The sequence below is a fragment of the Eurosta solidaginis genome, chromosome 2, assembly GCF_040869045.1.
Source record: "Eurosta solidaginis isolate ZX-2024a chromosome 2, ASM4086904v1, whole genome shotgun sequence".
Lineage (NCBI taxonomy): Eukaryota > Metazoa > Arthropoda > Insecta > Diptera > Tephritidae > Eurosta > Eurosta solidaginis.
In genome coordinates, this window is record NC_090320.1 from 19,050,047 (window position 1) to 19,065,807 (window position 15,761).

Sequence of the window (15,761 nt, forward strand, 5' to 3'; positions counted from 1 at the left end):
GTGAACTTCTGCAACAATGTATATTATAAATTCGCAAATTAAATTTCCTTAAAAAAATTTGCACATAAAACCCCTTGATTAGCACTTGAAAATTATTCACAGCTCAAGCTTTTACAACTCAATATCAACTTACAAAGTACTCAAGCTAAATTTATTGACGTTATCAACATGAACTCGTTGCCCTTTTCTACATGATGGTTGTATGCCTCTTCCTAGATCAGACACAAGCTTAATTTCCAAATACACCAAGTAAGCAACTACTAATCGATCCTCATGAAACTCGTTATATATTTTTTAATATCTTCTTCCAAGACGTCCTAATTGCCAAAGCCCCATTGTTAGGGGTTAGCGGTAGATAAGCTGGCGTAAGATGGGGTTTCGATGGACGACGTTGTGTTCGTTATCAATATCGTGGCTGTGCTGGCAATTCTCATCGTTTCTGCAACTTAGCAGCCTGCAGGCAAGCCCGTGAACGTAGTGGTTAGGATGCAAGCTACTGGATACCTTCGAAATCACTTAATTGACTAATGACAATGGAAAATTTATAACAAATATATATACAAATGGGTACTCGTAATTTTAATAAATATTAATAAATATGCCATAAACAAAATTAGATCTCTTATTCGCTTAAATCAAATTGTATTTTGGAAACCATTGAAACAACTCAAATCGACAATTTTCAATTCATTAGAAAGTTTGATAATTAAATGTCACTTTTTATATTTGTAAAACAAATAACTATTTCTTTCCGAAAAAAGCATATCTATAATATAAAAAAAGTCGGGTTTTTTTTCCTGACGCTATAACTCCAGAACGAACGAACCAATTTCCACGGCTTTGCATTCGTTGTATAGGTCTCGGGCTCCGTGAGGTTTATAGCAAAGAAAATTCAGGATGGACGCACAGGGTTTCGAGATATAGGCCCAAACGTGGACTCGGGTACCCCTAGAATGTGTTTATAGAATATGGATATCAAATGAAAACTGTTGATGAGTGCTTTAGTAGAGGGTAATTTTCGTACCCCTGGGTGACTTGGGTCTCGAGATATATAGGCCAAAACGTGGACCAGGACACCCTAGAATGTGTGTGTATTATGGGTACCAAATGAAAGCTGTTGGTGAGAGCTTTAAATTAATTTTCATTGTGATATTCGATTTAGTCGCATCAACCTTGCAAAACTGATAAATATGCATGCGAAGCCGAAATAAAGACATGAATTAATAATACCCACATACCTACTTACATATGTCCTACTCGATTTGCCTGAAATTTGGTATATAAATTTGCCTGTATTAGTATTTACGATGCCTTTTTCCGGGAATTAGACCAGAGACGGACTAGGACTGGGATTAAGACTAGGACTAGAACTGAGACTGAGACCGAGACTCGGGGTGGGATTGGGACTGAGACTCTGAATGGGACTGGAACAAAATACATACCACCCTCTGGGACTGGCAATAAGATATGAAGAAGAATGAGAAAAACTTGAGAGAAGAGAAAAGAGAGAAGGAGACTGAGAAAGAGATAGAATGATACGAAAATGGAGATAGATGAAGCGAAAAATACGGAAGGAGGAGTGAATACAAAGATTATGAAAAAGTGTAGAGGGGCGAGGTCAGAGTTAGACGGAAAGAGCTTATTAAAATGTATGCAAATTTAGGGCAGAACAGCGTCTGCCGGGTCTGCTAGTACATACATAAATAGAATAAAAATTTTTTTTAGCAAGAATAATTTTAAACTTGTGGCAATTTCGAAATACGCCAATAAAAATAAGGTTTATTTTGAAATTTGAATCAAGTGCGAGTTAGCAAGTTTGGGTAAAGTGTGTAAAATAACAAAAAAATAAAATAAATATAGTTATTACAAAATTTTAATATATAAAACACACGTGTCACAATATTTTTGGCCGCGATGGACTCCTAAACTACTGAACCGATTTTGAATTTGGTTTGCACCCCGTGTGTAGTTTGCTCCAGCTTGAGAGATAGGATAGGGTATATATCAATTTATAGTCGCAATATTATTTTATTGCAAATTTTTTTATTTGTTTATACGTAATAATAAAACGTTACGTATGCGCAGTGGCACTCATATTTTCAGGTGGTGCGGATAGACTTCCGTGTAATTGCTTGGTGTTTAATTAAACAACCTGCTTATCAATAAAAAATATTATGGCGAATGATATTAAGTATAGCACATCACCAGGCCCGCCGAGATGGTGGGGTGGGGGGGTAGTTTCTGGGGTGGGGGTTTCTGGGGGCCGCTATTTAGAGGTCCTATGACATTTTTTTTAATTCAGGAGAGTCTTTAGTTGTGTAGAGGGTAATTTTGATACCCCCGGGTGACCAGGGTCTCGAGATATAGGCCAAAACGTGGGCCAGTGGGACTGGGACTGGAATAAAATACATACCACCCTCTGGGGCAGGCAATAAGGGATGCAGAAGAATTAGAAGAAATTCAGAGAAGAGAAAAGAGAGAAGGGAAGAGAGAGAAGGAGATTGAGAAAGAGATAGAATGAAGATAGAGATAGATGAAGCGAAAAAGACGGAGGGAGGAGTGAATAAAAGGATTAGGAAAAAGTGAGGAGGGGGGGGGGGGGCAGAGTCAGACGGAAAAACTTATTAAAATGTATGCAGATAGGCCAAATTTAGGGCAGGATAACGTCTGCCGGGTCTTCTAGTAATCATATATAAATGTTAATTAAGATCGATTTATGAAATGTTAATTAAGATTAATTTATGACAGCACTATTAGTTTCACTCAAATAGTCGAGATCAGCAGTAAAACACCGGTACATTGCAAATGAAAAAAATCAATGCACTTAGCGTTTTGAACTTTAGGTTGACCGCGATCGACCCAATTTCCACAAATACACGGAATTTTAGATTAGCTTTTCAAGTAAAACAAAAACAATCAATAATGATTGATATTTGCAAAAATACAAGCGAGCGCTTAGAAACACGTCCGAACAGCGCGAAGGTTGACAGTTGTACTTTATTATTACTCCCTTTTCCGCGTTCAACACTTATTAGTTGAATCAGATTTGTGACCGTATTTACGTATTAGGTGAAGCACAGTTTTGTTAAACGCAGGTATAAATGAAATTGACAGGCATTTTAAATATTGCAAGTCAGTCCACGTTTTTTGACTGTTACATGACAGGCCTTTATGTTGTTGTTGTATCGATAAAGACACTCCCCGAAGGTTTTGGGGAGTGTTATCGATGTTCTTGGTCTTTTGCAGGATATAGAACCGATACGATCCTGCAACAAGCACCATCAAGGTATACTTAAATCCAACAATCTCGGGAACAATATCATATGACCACATTGAGCCTTTTCGGCCATCCCGCCCCACCTCTAGTTCTATGAGGAACTTGGGGTCACCAGAGTCTCGACTGCTATGGAAACATCATTCGCCACGGGTTGGGGAGGTTAAAAATTGGGTTGGAGAAGCTATAAATTGCGCCGGCATCCGTTTGAAAGGGTTGTGCGTTTTTACAAACCTATAACGGTCTTGAAACTTCTGCACTGTTTTGATGGATGCCATCCCAACATGGTCCCGAAGTACATTATTCTGAATCAGCTATTCGAAACACGACCAAACCCTTACCATACATAATCCCAACAACAACTAGCCCAGACAAAAATCATGACTTATCTTAATAAAATTGTCGATCTTTTTTCAGGATTTTTATATATATGTACACTAGGTTCTGTGGCGTATATTCTATTGTTATAAAAAATGTATCTAGTCGGCGTTTAACATTGTAGGGAGTTAGCTTTGTCTTGTTTAATCTGATCTTGTAGGGAGTTAGCTTTGTCTTTCTTAATCTGATTTCGTCGGGGTTTCCTCGCTTTTTTTCGCCTCTAAAAACGATCTTGACCATAATCTTAACAAAATGTGCTTTAAACTCGAATATACCTGCATTTATTGTGATGCTAAGATAGATGCTTCGATCCGCTTAGCCATTCGAATGCCCCGCTGCGCGCTTTGTATTAAAAAATATATAGCACTTATGTTTATATCGATGTCTTTCACATCCAAATATATTTTGTGGTTTGTTTCCTTTAGAGATTCTTTTCAGGTGATGGGTTTAAAACTCGGCCCACTACCGAGATTACGGGATTGGCGTAGAGGGCTTCTCACTTTTTTAGGTTTAGGAAAGCTTCACCTCTGCTATTTTGAGTTCTGTTTAATCTTACTAAATAAAGTAAGTACCTACACTACTCGACTTAACTTATAGTTCACACATACATATTTTGCTAACCACCCGAATCTCACAAAAATGTTTTAAATTCATTTCATATCACTATTTTACTTCATCCCCAAGTAGGCTAAGTTAATTCCACTGACCTCCTTTGCTCTTTTCAACAAAATAATCAAATTATTTCCTCTTGCATTGTCAGTGGCTCAGTATTATTTTTTAGTTTTTCCTCCATTGACCCTTTAAATGCATTAGATAGCCGACGGACATGCGGAATTGTAATGCAAATGTAAAAGTGAAGAGAAAAATAGAAAATTGAATTGATAACCACTTCTTTCGCTTTTATTTTCTGTCTCTTTTTTCAAGAATTTCATTATTAAATTTTCCACTTTATTTGTTGTTTTTCGGCCTTCAATATTTAAATTATTAAGTTTTTCGAGCTCAAGGCCACGCATAAATAAAAACCAAATATTTTATATCTTTCAATAAATATACTTGTTTAATGTTAATCGATATTTCGACCTCAATCTGAGATCATCTTCAGGACTGAAAAGATTACAAAACAATAAAAACATCAAAAAGTGCATTTTACGTACATCCTTATAACACAACTTACACTCTTGGCTGTGCCTGATCGACTAATTTTAAAAGATTACATATTAAACGAATATAAACAATATAATGTAAACAAATAAATACCGTAAATATAAACAAATTTTGACAAAAACAACCATGTACAAATTTCTCCAACTGTATGTCGCGCTCAGCATACATATATATGTACATATATCAGCTACAGGTAAACTGTTGTTGTCTAACATTATAATACGAATATTGGTGGGACATTAAACTAACAAATTACTCTCAAAAGCGCTTTTTTGTTTCTGCTTATTAGCTGCCTATAGGCCGAAGCACAATTTTCCGTGTCTTTTTTTAAATTTATCCGTTTGTCGCTCTCTATATTGATAATATGAAGCATTTCAAGTATGTATCTCTTGTTATATTGCTTCTCTTGTTGCAAAATTCTCACATTGTCTAAATCTGGACAATGTCCCGTAGCGCTACAATGATGTGTTAAGGCTGTTTTGTTATCGTTCAAATTATTTCTGTTTTTTATATTCGACTTGTGTCCGGAAATCCTTGTCTTAAGCTTAGATTTAGTTGTCCCCACATATACTTTATTGCATAAGTGGGACCCGTCACCATTGCAATTAATTTGGTATATTACATTGGATTTCTCGTATTTTTCAATCCTGCTTTTCATGTTGCTGTATATTTGTCGTAGAGTGTTGTCGTACGTGAAAGCTATTTGGAACTTGTCCCGGTCATATATATTTGAGTTCTTCAGTCTGTTGGACAAGCCTGGAATGTATGTGGCTGTCTTGAATATTTTCTTGGCATCCTGTCTGATCTCAGTAGTATTTGGTCTAGCGTAAAAAGCTCGTATGTAGCTATTGATTAAAGATAGAGGAAAATCGTTGTCTGTTAATATTTCCTTGATCAGGGCAACATTTTCTTCATGGTAACATGCGTCGCTAATAGAGAGAACTTTTCTGACAAAGTTCTTTGCCGTGTTTACTATGATTCTTCTTTCATGCTTGGAATAAAAGTTTATTAATCTCCCAGACGCAGGGGGTTTTTTGTACCATTTGAATGTAAGTTTATTGTTATGTCTTATTACCATCGTATCTAAGAATGGTAATTTTCCGTCAACTTCTATCTCTGACGTGAAATTTATAGACCATGTAGCTATTTAGAGTGGCCACCGTTTCTTGGACTTTATCTGTTTTGACGATAGCAAATATATCATCCACATATTTCGTTAAAAAACGTGGTTTATGTGGAAAATCTTCCATGAATTTGTTCAGCAATTCCTCCATTACAATATCTGCAATGACTGGCGATGCTGGGGATCCCATAGGCATTCCATAGCGCTGTTCATATATTTTGTCTCTAAATTTAAAATACCTGTTGTCCTTTATGCAGAATCGTACTACCCCAAGAAATAAGTCCTTCGTTAACGAAGTGTGGCTTTTTATCAAATCCCACTTATTCTCAATAATTTTCATCGCATGGTCTACTGGAACGCTAGGGAAAAGAGATACCACATCAAAAGAAACTAGACTTTCATCGTCATATATATATATGACTGGCGATGCTGGGGATCCCATAGGCATTCCATAGCGCTGTTCATATATTTTGTCTCTAAATTTAAAATACCTGTTGTCCTTTATGCAGAATCGTACTACCCCAAGAAATAAGTCCTTCGTTAACGAAGTGTGGCTTTTTATCAAATCCCACTTATTCTCAATAATTTTCATCGCATGGTCTACTGGAACGCTAGGGAAAAGAGATACCACATCAAATATATATGACGATGAAAGTCTAGTTTCTTTTGATGTGGTATCTCTTTTCCCTAGCGTTCCAGTAGACCATGCGAAGAAAATTATTGAGAATAAGTGGGATTTGATAAAAAGCCACACTTCGTTAACGAAGGACTTATTTCTTGGGGTAGTACGATTCTGCATAAAGGACAACAGGTATTTTAAATTTAGAGACAAAATATATGAACAGCGCTATGGAATGCCTATGGGATCCCCAGCATCGCCAGTCATTGCAGATATTGTAATGGAGGAATTGCTGAACAAATTCATGGAAGATTTTCCACATAAACCACGTTTGTTAACGAAATATGTGGATGATATATTTGCTATCGTCAAAACAGATAAAGTCCAAGAAACGGTGGCCACTCTAAATAGCTACATGGTCTATAAATTTCACGTCAGAGATAGAAGTTGACGGAAAATTACCATTCTTAGATACGATGGTAATAAGACATAACAATAAACTTACATTCAAATGGTACAAAAAACCCCCTGCGTCTGGGAGATTAATAAACTTTTATTCCAAGCATGAAAGAAGAATCATAGTAAACACGGCAAAGAACTTTGTCAGAAAAGTTCTCTCTATTAGCGACGCATGTTACCATGAAGAAAATGTTGCCGTGATCAAGGAAATATTAACAGACAACGATTTTCCTCTATCTTTAATCAATAGCTACATACGAGCTTTTTACGCTAGACCGAATACTACTGAGATCAGACAGGATGCCAAGAAAATATTCAAGACAGCCATATACATTCCAGGCTTGTCCAACAGACTGAAGAACTCAAATATATATGACTGGGACAAGTTCCAAATAGCTTTCACGTACGACAACACTCTACGACAAATATACAGCAACATAAAAAGCAGGATTGAAAAATACGAGAAATCCAACGTAATATACCAAATTAATTGCAATGGTGACGGGTCCCACTTATGCAATAAAGTATATGTGGGGACAACTAAATCTAAGCTTAAGACAAGGATTTCCGGACACAAGTCGAATATAAAAAACAGAAATAATTTGAACGATAACAAAACAGCCTTAACACATCATTGTAGCGCTACGGGACATTGTCCAGATTTAGACAATGTGAGACTTTTGCAACAAGAGAAGCAATATAACAAGAGATACATACTTGAAATGCTTCATATTATCAATATAGAGAGCGACAAACGGATAAATTTTAAAAAAGACACGGAAAATTGTGTTTCGGCCTATAGGCAGCTAATCAGCAGAAACAAAAAAGCGCTTTGAGAGTAATTTGTTAGTTTAATGTCCCACCAATATTCGTATTATAATGTTAGACAACAACAGTTTACCTGTAGCTGATATATGTACATATATATGTATGCTGAGCGCGACATACAGTTGGAGAAATTTGTACATGGTTGTTTTTGTCAAAATTTGTTTATATTTACGGTATTTATTTGTTTACATTATATTGTTTATATTCGTTTAATATGTAATCTTTTAAAATTAGTCGATCAGGCATAGCCAAGGGTGTAAGTTGTGTTATAAGGATGTACGTAAAATGCACTTTTTTATGTTTTTATTGTTTTGTAATCTTTTCAGTCCTGAGGATGATCTCAGATTGAGGTCGAAATATCGATTAACATTAAACAAGTATATTTATTGAAAGATATAAAATATTTGGTTTTTATTTATGCGTGGCCTTGAGCTCGAAAAACTTAATAATTTTCCACTTTAAAAATTGTATTCTAAGTGGTACTTTGACCGCAGAGCAAATGAAAATTGCTAGCTACATTAAATACTTACGAAATTCCAAACAAATGTTATGAAAAAATCGACCTTAATGCTATTTGCAATATCATTTGCTTTTTGCGTTTACTTCTATTTTATTAATTGAAATTGAATTTATTGGTGCACTAGCAAACCAAACATACCCAGACTCTTCGCTGACTTGCACAACTTTAAAAGAATTTCAAGAAGTATCTGTTGCTTGCTCTTTCTCTCTTACTATCTCCACGTTTCTCTTCAACTTCCTCTTCTTTGTCCTCCTCCTCCTCCACCTTTTCTTATTCTTCATTTTTCTCCTACGTCCTCTCTTCCTTCCCTTCACTATTTCTATTCTTCTGTTTTCTCTACGAATTTTCAAAGCTTCACGGCTCCAACATGGATCACCGTAAGGCATACAAATCCCCTGCCAATTTTTAAGCTAATAATAACGTCTGGACTTAACACCTTGGCATCGGACAATTTCTGTTAAGGAAACAGTTATACTTCAAGCACCAGCTTCCGAAAATATTGAACTTTTAATCAAGGTCCTTGTAACTTTTTGCGCTTTCGTGACGAAATCAACGACTTTATGCTACCTCTGAACGACATTTTCCAAAAGAGGCCGATTCTTTATAGAAATATGGAAAACACGTTGGGGTGACATAATGTCAAAGGTCAAAAGGCCAACTGACGTCACGACCACTTGAAATGGTTGTTTGACCAATTGGCCTTGTGACCACTTCAAATTTTCGTTTGACCTTATGACCATTTTGGGTGACATAAGATCAACACACACAAGGTCAGTTGACATTATAACCACTTTATGCTACCTCTGAACGACATTTTCCAAAAGAGGCCGATTCTTTACAGAAATATGGAAAATACGTTGGGGTGACATAATTTCAAAGGCCAAAAGGCCAATTGACGTTATGCCCACTTAAAATGATCATACGACCAATTGGCCTTGTGATCACTTCAAATATTCATTTGACCTTATGACCATTTTGGGTGACATAAGATCAACACCCGCAAGGTCAATTGACATTATAACCACGCGTAATGTTAACTGACTTTACGACCTTTCCTAATTTGACTTAATAGCCATTTAGGAAATTTCCGTTTGACCTTATGAACATTTCCGGAAAAGATCACAGCCATTTAAGATCAGCACAAAAACAAAAAACTTAAGCTTTTATACAAGTATTCGTACATACGTATTTTAAAAGGTGCAGGTGCGAAACTAAATAACTGACCTTATGGCCACTTGAGAAAAAAAAAGAGTTAACTTTAATACCATAACTTCAATTGACATCGTGGTCATTTGAAATAGTGAAAAAGTATATAGGCGAACACTATCTGAACAAAATTCTTATCGATCCTGTGCTCACGTTTTTGATACAGATGAAAGTTCTTACACGAAGTAATCGATTACGAAATGTATTTTGTAATAATTAATGCTCATACTGGAATATTTCCAGTAATCATATCATGAGCTCAGATATGTCACACATCAAGAAATAATTTTTGAGGTTGTGGTCAGAAAAATGAAAATTGGACTATTAAAGACTACTGTTGGAATTTTTGCTCAGAAGTTTGGTCATTTCGCAAAATTTACTCGGTCTATCAATAAAGCAAGGCTTTAAGCCTAAGCGAGAATAATGCCGAAATACCTAAGCGCAGGTATCAATCATTAAAAAACAAAAAAATACATTGCACCTCTTGAAGATATTTAGACCGAACTTCTCTTGATTAGATTAAATTGAAAATGAAAATAGCCTTTTTTCGAAATCGGACGTGACTCCTAGTATTGTTGTAATAATCGGATATTGTTCCACTCGCAATCACACACACCATACATACAAATAAGTATTTCCCTCATTTTTCGCTTTTAGCTAACTGTTAGAGAATTGTACAATTTATCGTAACAATTACTTCAAATTACATAGTTCAACAAACTTTCTTCCTGCAACAGTGTAACCATGGTTATTTTCAAAAAAAATTTTCTCAATCTGAATCCGGCGTCAGAATTTTTAAATTGGTTATGATTTTCGAGATATTTGTACTTGAAAGTATAGAAGTACGCCAATACTTTTTTAAATGCCTTCGGAATGTTCAATCTGAATCCGGTGTCAGAATTTTTATATTAGTTATGCATTTAAGTTTTTTTTTACATGAAAGTGCTGATAGTTTTATTTTTTTGAAGGCTCTTTTTGCTCTTTGAGATATTGTTCATCAAAGTGTATCACGTTTGCAAATTTATTGGCCAACTAAATTTTTTTTTTCACCAATTTGAAGTCTACTTTTAGCACCTTAGGCACTTAGTAACTCCATTTAGGCGGGATCAGCAAACTGTGCATATTCAAAATAAATAAATTATTAAACTAATAAAATAAAACATTTAGGATAAAATATATGAAGAGATAACAAGAAAACATCGGAAAAAAATTAGATAGTTTGTGAGTGAAATGATTGCGCTTTAAAATGGTTTATTTAGATTTTTAATGAAAATTATTTACAGTTTTATTCGAGCTCTAGGCCACACATCAAAATTTCAAAAACCGTTTTTGATTTTGCATATACAATATTTATTGTTGCCGATATTTCGACCTCCACGAACAACAAATGAAACTCAGCATTGCTTGTAGCTATTTTTGATGAGTTGTCTGTAGGATTGTGCACAGTGGTCCGTATCACTCTTAAAATTGATACGTATATCCGTAGGAGTATTTATAATGTGCAACATTTCAGAATGAAGCGCTTATTATAATGGTTTTTTTTTCTAATATCGCTATATTTTCTAAATCTGGATAGTGTCCCGTGGTCCTACAATGTTGTGTTAAAGCTGTTTTGTTGTCATTAGGTTGGTCGCAATTTTTTGGTAATATAGTAGTGGATATAGTAATGGTAGAATTACTATCAAAGTTTGAAGAAGAATATAAACACAAGCCGTGTCTGCTAACGAAGTACGTTGACGATTTGTTTGCTATTGCCAAAACAGATGCCATAGAAGACATGCTGGCAACCTTAAATTCGTACAATAAATTCATAAAATTTACACTTTGGGTTGAGAGCGATGGACGATTGCCGTTCCTAGATGTATTGGTAATAAATAAAAATAACCACCCAACCTTCGAGTGGTATAAAAAACCGACTGCGTCTGGAAGGTTAATAAATTTTTATTCCAAGCACGGTGAAGCAATTATTATAAACATTGCCAGAAATTTATCAAATATATCACGGGAAAAATATAGAAATCATTAAGCGAAAACTTGGGTTAATGACATTCCAACCCATCTTATGAACAGATACATACAAAATCACTTCGCTAAAACAGAAAATAATAAAAACGAGGCAAATACAATATATAAGACAGTCACCTTTGCACCAGGCTTGTCAAGCATAATGAAGCATTATTAATGTGTATGACAAAGAAAAAGTTAGAATAGCATTTAGATATGACAATACTCTGCAAAAATATATATAGCAACACAAAAAGTACAATCGAAAAATACGAGATATCCGACGTAGTTTATAAAATCAAATACAATGGCGACGTGTCCCAAGTATGCAATAAGGTATATGTGGGGACAACTAAATGAAAATTAAAGACAAGTATTTCCGCTCACAAATCGAATTTAAAAAATCGCGACCACCCTAATGACAACAAAACGGCTTTAACACAACATTGTAGGACCACGGGACATTATCCAGATTTAGAAAATATAGCGATATTAGAAAAAGAAAACCATTATAATAAGCGCTTCATTCTGAAATGTTGCACATTATAAATACTCCTACGGATATACTTATCAATTTTAAGAGTGATACGGACCACTGTGCACAATCCTACAGACAACTCATCAAAAATAGCTACAAGCAATGCTGAGTTTCATTTGTTGTTTGTGTTCTCTCCTACGACTTTTGTATGTTCTCTCGCCATACAACAACAACTAACCTGTTGGTGATAAATATGTTTTGAGCGTCGCTTACAGTTTATTAGTTCATATATAGTTGTTATTGTTAAATTTTGTTTACCATTACGGTTCTTTAATTGTTTACATCTGGTCTTAGGTGCTTTTTATATTGTTTTACTTTATGTTTAAAATTAGTCGGTAAGCAACAATTATATGTGTAAGTTGTTAATTTTTATGTACATTTAATGTTTTCAGTGTAATATTTATCTTAATTTCCAGACCTGAAGATGACTTCAAATTGAGGTCGAAATATCGACAACAATAAATATTGTATATGCAAAATCAAAATCGGTTTTTGAAATTTTGATGATAACTACAAAGAAACAATTATTTACAGTGGAAAAATTTCGTATTTAAGGCAACCGAAAAGCGTGATTTTCATACCTTTATGTAAGAATATCTCAAAAACAAAAACTAAAGTGTAAATTGGACGCGATATGGTGATTTGGCGTGCCGAAGACCTTTAATAAAGTATTAGCTCATGTCTGGTTCTAGAGTTTTTTTTTTTAATTTTGTCTGCTTATGTGGTCTTATTATATTTTTTTTAATTTTTTGCAATCAAAGATTAAGGGGTCACAAAGGACCTATGTTCAATGTTCCACAAATCTGAATGATTTACAACTTTGGTGTTCTAGAAAATATTTCCTCCTATACAAATTAATATTTTATACTAACACTTCAATTCTCCACTACACTATAGTTTGCTGTAATTTCTATTTTTACCTCTGAAGTGTAAAAGTGCCGAGTAAGTCTTTAACAACATGTTGCATCAGCAACATTAGCAACATGTTGTAGCAACTACCTGATGCCTTCAGAAAAAATGTTAAAAAGTTGTGGAAGGAGAAATAATGGTGTTTCCAAGTCTTAGAATGAAATGTTACCTATTTTACATATTTCTTAGAAACGAAAGTTCAAGCACTTCAGGATTCTGCACACATAACCAAAGCACACCTTGTGATCAGTTTAAGCTTTAAAAGCAAATTAGAAGTAAATTAGACGAGCTGGAGCATAAGTTTGTTCAGAAAAATGTATCTCTACGATGCCACTTTTCCGAAAAATACCAGCATTACTTTGTTTAAAAATAGCTGTTGCAGAGTGTTATTAAAAAATCCCAAGAGTCCATTGGCATTTTTTGTTGCACATAGCTACTATTATGGTTATTTTTATACTCAGCGTGCTTTGCACACAGAGTATATTAACTTTGGTAGCATAACGATTGAACGTAACGGCATAAACGAGTCGAGTTAAATATACCTCGTGCTCCAATGAAACATGAACCAGATACGGAAAGAGATTTAATATGCAAATGCAACAACAATGTGAACCATATGGTTCAGGATAGACTTCAATATATCAAAACGCTCAGGACGAAAAAAGGAATTGATGTCATTCCGTTCGTCTGTCTAAGCGCACAATAATTTGTGTTATCTTATTGAAATTTGCTATATGAGCTCCTAGGCACTCATCTTCCGTCGCTATTTAAAATGAACGAATGATAACCACTCCCAGGTATTACATATATAACATTTTGGAAAACACAAAAAACTTGATTATTTAGTAAATAATACACCTATAATGGGCGTGGCAGCGCCCACTTGTGATAAAATCAACTTTACAAATATTATTAATCATAAATCAAAAACCGTTAAACCTATGATTAAGGACCGCGCCCACTTTTATATAAAAGATTTTTTAAAGGATCGTGGACGAATAAAATAAGCTATATCTTTGCAAAAAAGAGCTTTATATCAATTGTGTTTTATTTCCCAATTGGAATTATAACGAAAAAAAGAAAGAATGAAAATTTTTGAAAATGGGTGTAGCACCGTAGCAAAATTTTTGAAAATGGGTGTGTCACTGTTTAACATCTTAATATATAAAAAACACGTGTCACAGGTTTGAGGCCAATGGACTCCTAAACTACTGAACCGATTTTGAATTTGTTTTGCACCACGTGTGAAGTTTGATCTAACTTGAAATATAGGATAGGCTATATCTCAGTTTATAGTCGCAATATTATTTTGTTGCAATTTTTTTTATTTGTTTATACGTAATATTAAAATGTTACGTATACGCAGTGGTTAACCTCTTTTCAATCGGTATGGATATGTTTGTGCACGTGCTTATTTGACTTTACATACATAAGTATAATATATATATATATATAGCACATCACCAGGGCCGGCGAGAGGGGGGCCGGCGAGAGGGGGCCTGGGGTTTCTGAGGGGGCCCGCGATTTGAGGTACTAAGACATTTCTTTAATTCAGGAGAGTCTTTAGTTGTTCCATGTGGAATTTTTAAGTCGAATTTCAAAAGCAACGAAAATCTGCATTTCGTTTTAATATTATAGTGAAGTGTGAAAAATAAAAATCTATGTATATAAAAAGAAAGGCTAAAATCGAGATATAGGCCAAAACGTGGGCCAGTGAATGCCTAGACAGTGTTTACACAATATGGATATCAAATGAAAGCTGTTGATGAGTGCTTTGGTACAGAGTAATATATTATCCAGAGACGGACTGGGACTGGGATTAGGACTAGGACTGGGACTGTGACTCGGAGTGGGGCTGGGACCGGGACTGGAATAAAATACATACCACCCTCTGGGACAGGCAAGAAGGTATGCAGAAGAATGATAAGGAATTGAGAGAAGAGAAAAGAGAGAAGGAGATTGAGAAAGAGATAGAATGAGAGGAAGATGGAGATAGATGAAGCGGACAAGACGGAGGGAAGAGTGAATAAAAGGATTAGGAAAAAGTGAAGAGGGAGGAGGGTAGAGTCAGACGGAAAAAGCTTATTAAAATGTATGCAGATAGGCCAAATTTAGGGCAGGACAACGTCTGCTGGGTCTTCTAGTATCCTATAAAATTGGGTACACATATTTTCCTTATAGCTGGAAATATTTCTAGTAAAAATGGACGTGATCGTTTAATGGCGTGGTCATTATAAAAAGGATGTTTAAAAGGATCGTAGACTAGAATAATAAGCAATATCTTAGCGAAAAATAGTTTTGTATCAATGATATTTCAACTTACCACGTTTTATTGTAAGAGGAGGTTGAACTGACCGGTCCGTGAGGACCTCACATAAACTGAATGAGTCCGTGGTGTTTATTGTAAGGCGAAATTGGGAAACATTTTTTTGTGGGCGGTGCCACGCCCCTTTCCGATCAAGCATTACACAACAGAACCTAAAAAATAAATCCCTCGTAACAAATTTCGAAAAAGTAATTTATCTGAAATGCACTGTACAATTGAAACTCACGCTGAGTATATAATGTTCGGTTACGTCCGAACTTATACACCCTTAGTTGTTATTTATGTATTTTTCAAATTGTTGTGTTGCATTTTTGTTAGATGCACTACAAACTGGCTCTTATTTATTTTCCAATATTAAAATATTCAAGTCAAAATCAAGAGTGAATACTAGCAACTACAGCGGAAAAGTTTAA

The 15,761-nt window shown here is 35.0% G+C and overlaps 2 long non-coding RNA genes across 3 annotated transcripts in view; one reads left to right on the top strand and one right to left on the bottom strand.

The window, feature by feature from the left end:
* Positions 1-15,464, bottom strand: part of LOC137239360 (uncharacterized) — a 38,373-nt gene extending 22,909 nt beyond the window's left edge. Inside the window, exons 1-2 of one of the 2 annotated variants that reach the window (XR_010949337.1) lie at positions 4,827-4,854; positions 4,360-4,756 (exon numbers count right to left, since the gene is read on the bottom strand). This is a non-coding gene — a long non-coding RNA (uncharacterized lncRNA). Of the gene's footprint in view, positions 1-4,359; positions 4,757-4,826; positions 4,855-15,345 lie in introns of those variants that run through there. The other variant, XR_010949338.1, reaches the window with a different exon arrangement.
* On the top strand, positions 12,391-12,804 carry LOC137242012 (uncharacterized). The gene is made up of 2 exons (XR_010950054.1): positions 12,391-12,467; positions 12,530-12,804. It is a non-coding gene; the product is annotated as an uncharacterized lncRNA (long non-coding RNA).
* Positions 15,465-15,761: the final 297 nt, after the last annotated feature.